The sequence below is a fragment of the Triticum urartu genome, chromosome 5, assembly GCF_003073215.2.
Source record: "Triticum urartu cultivar G1812 chromosome 5, Tu2.1, whole genome shotgun sequence".
Taxonomy (NCBI): domain Eukaryota; kingdom Viridiplantae; phylum Streptophyta; class Magnoliopsida; order Poales; family Poaceae; genus Triticum; species Triticum urartu.
The window spans coordinates 223,933,279-223,943,368 of record NC_053026.1 but is presented as its reverse complement, the minus strand read 5'-3'; the positions used below and the strand labels follow the sequence as shown (position 1 = coordinate 223,943,368).

Genomic DNA, 10,090 nt, shown 5'->3' with positions numbered 1-10,090 from the left:
GCCATAGCCGCCCGTCCACCCCCTTCGTTTTCGTCCAGCACCAGCCCGTCGCCAGCGTCACCGTCATCTACCCTGACCGCTTCATCTACTCCGACAACCGCGGGCGACATTGGCCTCACGCCGATTGGCGCCGCAACCGTCGTCGAGTCCTTCTCTGCTGGCCTCTCTGACTTCTTCGACATGGCGTACAGCTCGTGCAGGTCCCAATCTACGCATGCCCGGTGCTGGCAACACCGATGCGTGCCTTCGTCCACGACGTGTCCCCGGGCCTGGCAAGCCTGGTGCGGCGCTTCGTCAACTTCGTATTCGTTCGTCTACGCATGCCCGGTGCTGGCAACACTGGTGCGTGCCTTCGTCTACGATGTGTCCCCGGGTTTGGCAAACCTGCCGCGACGCGTCGTCAACAACATCTCCTTACCGGCGCACCACTACTTCGACACCACTGTGCCCATGCTAACTCGACGCCCCTTGCGCCCGCGGCTCCACGGCGACTTTCTCGACACCGGCCACCCCAACTCGACATCGACCACGACATTCGCACGGCTACCTCGACCACGGCTCCACCACCCACGCTCTCGGCTACATCGACAAACGGCACAAAGGGCTACCGCCTGCTTGAGCAACCTCGTTGGTTTCCACTCCAGCCACGACTCCGCGATGCATCGACCGTTACGACTGTGAGGGGTGTGTCCGTCGGCTTGCCTTCGGATTCTTCTCCAGTCTCACCGTCTACGTCGCTATCGTTGTGACTACGGGGGGATGTTGAGTATAATGTTTATTACGAAATACGAGATAGAATATGATGTGTTCCGGCTTGTCTTGTACTCCAAATAGATGATTGTACTCCTATATATATGTCCACGAGGCTCAAGCAATACAACGAACGATTCCACCCATCCCTCTCTTCCTTCTAACAGTTTTGATAGAGCATGGATTGGTTAATTTTTGCTTTCTTTTGCTTGTAACTGTATATAAATATTTTCTTTAATTTAATATACACAGTAGAATAATTGTTCTATGGGTTTCGGTTCAAAAGACATACGAGGGAGAGTACTGAGAGAAGATGAACTTCTCCTTTATATTGCGAAGGTCGAGCAGTTTTGTAGGGCGTCTTAGTAAGCTGGAGTTCGGTTTTTTTACCAACTCTTTCATTATCTGGATTTTCTTGGAAATTTGGGATCTATGTAACGGGCAGGTTCAATGAAAACCAGTAAATTCATTTTTTGCCAATACACGAGATTGCATGTCATTTCATTGATAAAAAAGGTAGAAGTATAAGGACGCGGGCCGTACACAGCGTACGCTACTAGGCGCAGTTACAGCCGCATGTGAGCAGAAGAGAAAAGAGGTTGCCCAGCCCCAGATAACAAAGGGTCAGGTTACACAGATTAAAAAAAGGTCAGGTTACAGAGATAATCATGCATCATGTTTACTCCGTCAAAGGTCCCATCTTAGCCTTAATCTCCCAAAATCACCATGCTACTTTGGAGTAGCACTTATGCAATCAGTAGCCAAATGTACTGAAGGCAAGTTCAGATCAGAAGCGAGAGAAAGTCCTTGGCCGAGTGCCATCGTCTTCAGATCACAAGTGTCGAGTCTAATTCACTGGGCTTGGCTGCCTCAATCAGTAGCCGGGTTCTGTCTCGGCCTCTTGGCTGGCTCTGACCTATCACCACATGTCGCCGGTGCCTCGGCTTTTGCCCGGTCAAGGGCACGTTGCTCCTCGACGGAGGTGATCGCAAAGCGGCACACTGGGCAGCGACGGTTAAAGCGAAGCCAGTCGAAGATGCAGCGCTGATGGAAGGAGTGGTAGCAGGGCATCCTCCTCAGCTTCTTTCCGCCTTCCAGGAAATCCTCAAGGCACACCCCGCAGGTTTGTTCCCTTGTCTCGCCGACTGACGGAATAAACAGATCTAACATGGCTGGCCCGGAGGCCCGGTCCCTATGTCTTCTTTCATATTCCATGCTTTCCCTCTCACGCAATTCTGCAGCCAGTTCCTGGCGCAGTTCTTCTCGATCTCTTGTCCTTTCCCTCAGAAACTCGTCAATTTGTTCCTGGCTCCACCGCCACCTTCTTCTCGTTTCAATCATAGCCTCATCTTCGAGACGATCTTGATCCACAGAATCCATGGCTAGACTTGTCTAGTTTAGTTCTCGACTTCAGGAGAGGGAGCAAATTCCACCAAGATGCTAGAAAAGCCGATATATATAGGTGTCTCCTGCCCAACTGTGATAGGATTCGAATATATCAAAAGCTTGAGGTGGGGCATGTGTCCGTCTTCCAGTGCAAATCGGATTGGATTACTAACACGCACGCGTGTTGGGAGGCTTTTTGCATATCCGCGTGCGATACAATTCGATCGGCCTGCAGGCTAATTCCAATCCGACTCTTTAACAGAGGGTATTGAATCCGTTGCATGTGCGTGAAGATCCACTTGATATCCTGAAATTTCCTGTCGATGAAAGACGGATGTAGATCCAATCCTGTAACAACCTGGAGGAGAGGGGAATCTAGATCGTACGAAGGGAGAAGGTGATCCGCACACAGAAGCAGATCTTTCATTTTTGGATAAATAATACTCCGAAGGGAAATAGTACTATTATTAGACCAGACGAGAAGGTTTGATTTTTTCTTTTTAGGATTTTGGAAGGTCTGTCGAACGTTCCCCCCCCCCCCCCCCTTTCTGCCATGCATGTGGCTGTTAATGTTTTTCGTCTTGTGGTGTATGTGGCTGTTAGCATTAAATGTGTTCACACTGATTACTCCATTCTGAACTTAACAGATCCACGCATATTCATTTCGGTTTTAAATTTTAAAAAGTCGTATCTTTCAAATCATGCATCGGAATTCAGATTCGTTTTCACTGTTGGAACCCTTACAACGAGATCTTTAAAACTAGATCTCGCATGAGTATGTTTTGACGAAGTTTTTTTGATGCCAACTTTGGTGCTATATGATGCAACTTTAGTACTGTATTGTGCAACTTTAGTACGACATCGTGCAACTTTTTGTAAAACCAGTTTTTAGATCTGCATGATTCAACTTCGTATGAGATTGCAATCTAGCAACCATGACAACTTTAATGTTTAGTTGGCAGGACTATTGGCATACACATATGCTCATTTGGCGCGACAATGTAGTCTAGTTGCACACACATTGATATTTAGTTGACAAGACTAGTTACACACATGTACTCAGTAAGCGCGGCAATGTAGTCTAGTTGCACACATATTGATGTTTAGTTGGTAGGATTATTGATACACATATGCTCATTTGGCGTGACAATGTAATCTAGTTGCAGACACATTGATGTTTAGTTGGCAGGACTATTGGCACACACATATGCTCAGTTGGCGTGACATTATAGTCACGTTGCACACACATTGATGTTTAGTTGGCAGGAAGACTAGTTCGTCGAAATATCGCCATGCGGGATCTATTTTTGAAGAACACGTCGCGAGGGTTTCAACGATGAAAACGGATCTGAATTTCGACACGCGGTATAGAAGACGAACATCAGGACAAACATCCATCACGTAAGAAAAGACCATATAGAATGATTAATTAGCAATGTCTTTTTTAGTATTTTTAAATTACAGTAATTTTGCTCTTTTTAATATACGGCAATGACTAAACGTCTGACTAGGGGCCGGCCGCTGGCGAGCGGCACCGAGCGCCCGGCCGCCGGCTAGACCGGTCCAAATTTAAAAGGAATATAAAACAGACATTGAGTAAAAAAACAGATTAAACAGAAACGCTTGCTATAAGAAAAATAAAGAACAAAGAACAAAGAGATATCCTACAAAAACAGGTGGCATGACAAAAAGTAATGACATTTTTGCCATGGCGAAATATTTATTGGTGGCATGGCAAAAGTAATGACATTTTTGCCATGGAAAAAATTGTGTTGGTTACATGTCAAAAAATTGGATTCAATACATTGCAAATGGGTGGTTGAGTTGGTTAGGTGGACAGTGGTATCCCTAACCCACCAGGGTTCAAATCCTGGTGCTCGCAGTACTTCGTAAATCTCAAGATGATATGCCGGCTCAGTCTCTCGGAGGTGCTCATAGGGGTAGGGTGTGCGTGCGTGCGTTCATAGGGGTGAGTGTATGCGCGTGTATATGAGCGCTTGTGTCTGTACTGATGCCAAAAAAATGGGTTTAAAAAGATTTTTGCCATGACAAAAAGCATTAACTAATTATGAATTGTAATGATATTTGTCATGTGCAAACATCTTTAAAATTTGCCATGGGGTGAAAACCTAAAGTAGCGCACAATTTGCCATGACAAATATCAACATGGATTGGTTGTATGTCAATACGAAGAATTGCTTAATAATTCTGATGAACTCTTGTAGACCATGGCAATACAAACATGTTTTGGATTTAACACCAAAAAAAAAAACCTTAAAGAACATGGCATATTTATTTGCCGTGGGAACAAAAACATGACAAGTTGTGATCACAAAAAACCAATTTGACATGGCAGAAATGCCGAGACATGAGATTTTGCCATTGGAAAAAATTGGAGACATGGCAAAGTTGATGGCATGGCAAAATTTAGGGATCCTTAGCAATTTTGACAAAATTGCTGCTAAATGTACGGGAGCAGAAAGGTACCGGAGGTTCTTGGCGGGTTCCGGCGCGAGTTGGTGGGGACTAATTTTTACCGAATTTAGTTGTCCAAATTATTTAAAAAAAACTTCTCTTGATTAAATTTGTACCAAATTTAGTTGCCTTGCCAGAAACCACAAGCATGATTTCTCGAAAATGAATTTGCCATCTGAAAAAATGACTACAAGTAGTATATAGCATTGGAAAAAAACTCATCAATAAGACTGTAACCTGGTGCACTTGCAGTCAGTCACCACCACCAATGGGGCATTCTGAAACAAAAATGCTCCAGTGCAGCTGTGGTTCCGATTGAGGTGTGCCCTATAGACTATAGTCTTACATATAAGTCAAACAAACTAACAAGGGTTCAGCAGCATCTCACTCCCTCAGATACAGCAACAATTGAAACGCAGAAAGGTAATCAACCGGACAAGCCAATGATACACTCTGAACCCGAGAACAGCATAGGAAGTATACAAATTGCGGGGCACGGCAGGGGGAGTGAACAGGGGCGCACCTGCCCACGACGTGAGGACGGAGGCGATGGAGGTGCCGACGGTGAAGACCATGCGGCACTGCAAAGGCGGCGGCGGCCTAGTGGGACAAGGCGCGGGCAGCGAGCCGCAGTGGGGTCGGCGTGGCTCGTGGCCGCCTTCGCCGTCGCCTGGGCACTCCCCTTCTCGCCTTCCACCTCTGGTCCTGCGCCTCCCCCGAGTATTTCCTCTTGCTTCACCGTCCGTTTTCCGCCCTGCTCAGTGCGGGAGATCGCGCCGCCCCGGAGGAGGAGGTCGCCCCGGCGGCGTCGGAGGAGCGTCCGCAAGGTCGAGGAGGAGCGGAGTGCGGAGCTGCGGGAGCAGAGTACGCCGGAGGGCGGGACGATACCGAAAGCAGGAGGAATGGCGGAGCTCGCGCGAGCCGGGGCAGGGTGCCTCACCGCAGGAAGAAGAAAAGTGAGGGGAAAGGAAGAGGAGTGGGGTGAGCGCTGTGAGGAGGAAGGTGTTAAAGTTAATTCTCTAATTAGGGGGGAAATCTCCATTTGCCCAACCGTCGTTGCGGTTTGTCCCGCAACCGACGCCTCCCTTCGATCTCCTGGAACCGACGCCTCCTCGAGAGATCGTCGTGTCTCTTCGGGACATATAAAAGGGGGCTTGTAACCATCGATCAAGGAATTCGATCATTCTGATTCAAAACACGTTATCAGCACGTAGAACAGCCAGCGAGAGCAAAAGGCAACAGAGAAAAGAAAGGAAGCACTCGCCGCCGGTGAGATGACAGGCCTCGTCTCCTTCTTCCTCCGCCTGATCCGCGAGGATGGTCGCCGCTACCGCCTCATTGCCCTTCGCCGCCATGGAGTTGGTGGCCACCGCCGTTTCCGTCGTCGGATGCAAGCCATCCGTCGATTCGGCCGCAGCGCCGCTGGACGTGGCGCTCCTGGCCGCCACCGCGCCGCTGGACGCGCCCCCCGCGGTACTCCCCTCGCCCCTGGACGCGCCCACGATGGTGCTCCGTGCGCCCGTGGCCAGGTGCCCATGGGGTTTGACCCCTGGCTAGTGGCCAGCCCGAGCGCCTCCATGGTGCACAGGGTTGCAGCCGCGCCTGCACCGCCCCCTGGATCTCCGCCTCCACCACCTCCTTCGCCGGCCGCGTGGCTCGCGCCGTCGACGCCAACGCCCGCCGCCGAGGTCGCCGGCCCGCCCGGATACTGCCCCGCGCCAATGCGCGCCGTCGTGAACGAGGAGGAGGCGCTCGCCTTCGTCTCCGCGCCGACCGATGCCTCCGGAGTCGTCCGCCTTGGAGCAGACATGGAGGACGGTGCCGCCACCGCCACGCCTCAACAGGAGACGGCCGCGGGCTCGAGCAGCCGCACCGAGCAGCGCTTCGGCCGCCTATTCGGGCGCGCCGTCGCAGCCCTCGACCGCCGTCCCGCCCGCCGCGTCGGCTCGTGGGCTCCGGCGAGCCTCGGCCTCGCCAGCGCCGCGCCTCCAAGAGTCCTCCTGGACCCTGTCGTCCTTGCTTCTTCTTCGGACGAGGAGAGCTCGGCGGGGCTGCGCCGGTAACCAATGGAGAAGAAGGGATGCGGCGGCGGCCACTCCTCCCCGCGGCGGCGCTGTGACCAGAGGTGGGGATCGAGCAGTGGTGCGGGGGGTCGGAGTATCCGACCCATATCCGTAACCGCTCTCCCCCCTCTGCTTTATACGGTGCGGCGGCGGATGGGCTGGCCAAAGGCCGTGCAAGCCTAGGCCCGGGCGCATACGGGTCCTCGTGGTGGCTACGATTTTTTTCTTTCTCTGTTTCATTGATCATTAGTACTAATTATTGTATTAGTGCAGTTTTAGACTATGTTTAGTACTGTTTAGTACCTAGTTTGACTGCTACTTACATTCTAGTCCTGTTTTAGATTACATCTGACTAGGACTTGTGTAATTATTAGTGTGTTTATATTATGTAATGTATTGCTAATATAAATAAAGTACCGGATTTCATCTGGGAAGTATGACATGTTCCATGTGTTTACCACATATCAAGTTCTCTTGAACATGTTTTAGCGATCGAGATCATCTTCTCTCGCACACTAAACTTGCAAATTTTTGAATATTTCTCCCTCATTATATTTGGAATCACAAGGTAATGAATTGGGATCTACTGCTCATTTGTAGATTATCCCCTCTTACTGTGAGGTCTACGCTTTGTCATTCTCGACAAGCGATTACCTCCAACGTGTATTCCTTATATCTGAATTGTAGCATACACAAGGTAATGGCGATGTAGCCTATTACTGTGAGATCTAAGTGATCTTCAAAGTGTTATGTTCACACAATTGAGGTTGAGAATTTTTCAAGTTTACACTTGAGTATCAAATTTTTGCATTCTTATTACACAACCATGATGGTTTCTAATTTACCACCCGTAAATTAATTATCTCTGATTCTCCCATGTAGGCGAAGATGACTGCCAAAGAGTTTGAGGAGCTTGCCCTCAATGGCCACAATTACCATACATGGGCTATGGACATCAAGATCAGTCTTGCGTCCCGTGGGATAGCGCGTGCAATACAACCCCCGGAGACTCCTCTCCCGGATGGGGGCCATGCCGCTGACAGAACAGCAGAACTATGCTGCCTTATTCATCATAAGGCACCATATTCATCCAGATCTCAAGTTTGAGTATTTACAGGAGGAATCTCCTAGTACTCTGTTTCTGGCCCTCAAAACGAGGTATGAACAGCAGAAGGCAGTAGTCCTGCCAGAAGCACTCCATGATTGGACTCATCTCCGTCTTCAGGATTTCAAGTCCATCGGTGAGTACAATCATGCTGTTCATAAGATATGTTCCAAACTGCGTTTTTGTGAGAAGGAACCTACTGAGGGGGAGAAGATAGAAAAAACTTTGTCTACTATGCTCCCTTCAGATAGGATCCTCCAACAGCAATATCGTGCTCGTAACTACACTATCTATTCCGAGCTTATTCACATGTTACTTCAGGATGAAAAGCATGATGAGCTACTCGCTAAGAATGGCTCTTAGCGCCCAATTGGGGCACAACCTTTACCTGAAGTCCATCTGAATGTTGCAAATAGACAGAAGTTTAATGGTACCCCTCAGGGTAAACAAACTAATTTCAAGCATAAACGAAAGCGCAATGGGAATAGGAGGTCTAGATACCCAGTCAAGGGAAAAGGCACTTCAAAGCCCAGGTTTGATAAATCCAAGCTTTGCAACAAGTGTGGATGCTCCACGCATTCTATTGAAAAGTGCACAATGCCCAAGCATCTGGTTATGCTGTACCAGCAATCTCAGGGACGCAAAGCACCTCAAGGGAAAAGGTTTGAAGCTAACTTCAACCTTCATCCGGATAGCGCAAAAGGAGCTGGTGGTTCGCACGATGTTCCTCCTGGACCGAACAACGTCGTGGTTCCTTATCTGCCTGAGGCTACTACTGAAATGGAGAACACGTTGATTGAGTACACTGCAAACAATGTGTTTGGCGACTTCGACTAGTCCCTCAATCTCCTTAGTGGTCTACTTAATTATGTCCATTTGTGATGATTGTAATAAGAACATAAGTTTATTGTTGTCTTTATATTGTATCAGCACATTTGATATAATAAAGATTGTATTCTATATATTACGATGAGGTTTTCTTATTGAAAATTCTTTGTTTTATATAGTTTTCTACGGGGACAATCCGATGGAAGAGGAATTATGCCTTGTGGACAGTGGTGCCACAAACTCCATACTGAGGGAGATGAAATATTTCCAAACTCTGAAAAAGACAAATGGAGATATTCTAACTATCGTTGGACGCGATACTGTGATTGTTGGTACTGGACGTGCCATATTCACCCTCCCAAGTGGTACATATGTGACAATTGAGGATGCTTTACTGTATCTCGATTTTGCACGTACCCTGATCAGTTATCGAGATATCCGTAAAAATGGTTTTCATATTGAAACCCATGAAGACAACAAAGAGGAGTATCTACTCTTTACTAAAGATGACGGATATGGCAAAAAGGTACATGAGAAAATTCCTTCTCTATCGTCTGGTTTGTACTATACGTACATCAAACCCGTGGAACATGTTGCATACAAAGTAATTTTTCAGAATGTTAACGCATTCCAAACCTGGCATGATCGCCTAGGCCATCCTGGAATAGGGATGATGAGAAAAATTACTAGCAATTCCATTGGTCATAATTTGCTTGAGTCAAAATTTCCTCAATCCTCTGATTTTGTGTGCACATTTGTGCCACGGGAAAGCTAATTTTGAGTCCCTCACACCTCAAAATACAAGCTGAACCACTTCAGTTCCTTGAACGTATTCAAGGAGACATTTGTGGTCCCATTCAACCATTATCTGGACCTTTCCGGTATTTCATGGTTCTGATTGACGCATCTACACGATGGTCACATGTGTGTCTTCTATCCACACGAAACCATGCATTTGCCAAGATAATGAGGCAAGTCATTAAGTTGCAAGCCCATTATCCTGAAAGTCGAATTAAGTCAATTTGAATGGACAATGCTGCAGAATTCTCCTCACGTGCTTTCAATGATTATTGCATGGCTCTGGGGATTGAAGTTCAGCACTCTGTTCCATATGTCCATACACAAAATGGTTTGGCTGAAGCATTGATTAAGAGGATCAGACTCATTGCAAGACCTTTGTTGACGAATTGCAACTTGCCAACCTCTTGTTGGGGTCACGCTGTTTTACACGCTGCTGACTTGATACTATTGAGGCCAACTACATATCACAGTTCTTCCCCTCTGGAATTGGTACGTTGAAATCCTCCAAGCATTTCCCATCTGTGTAAGTTCGGATGTGCTGCATACATCCCGATCTCACCACCACAGCGGACATCTATGGGCCCACACAGGAAGTTGGGGATCTATGTGGGGTACAGATCGCCGTCGATTATTAAGTACCTGGAACCCCTGACTGGGGATCTGTTCACAGCCCATCACGCTG

At 48.0% G+C, this 10,090-nt stretch overlaps 1 long non-coding RNA gene across 1 annotated transcript; it reads left to right on the top strand.

Annotated features, from left to right (window-relative positions):
* The first annotated feature begins 1,621 nt into the window (after window positions 1-1,621).
* LOC125508455 lies at window positions 1,622-8,166 on the top strand. Its single transcript, XR_007283500.1, has 2 exons — window positions 1,622-1,873; window positions 7,557-8,166. It is a non-coding gene; the product is annotated as an uncharacterized LOC125508455 (long non-coding RNA).
* The last annotated feature ends 1,924 nt before the right edge of the window (window positions 8,167-10,090 follow it).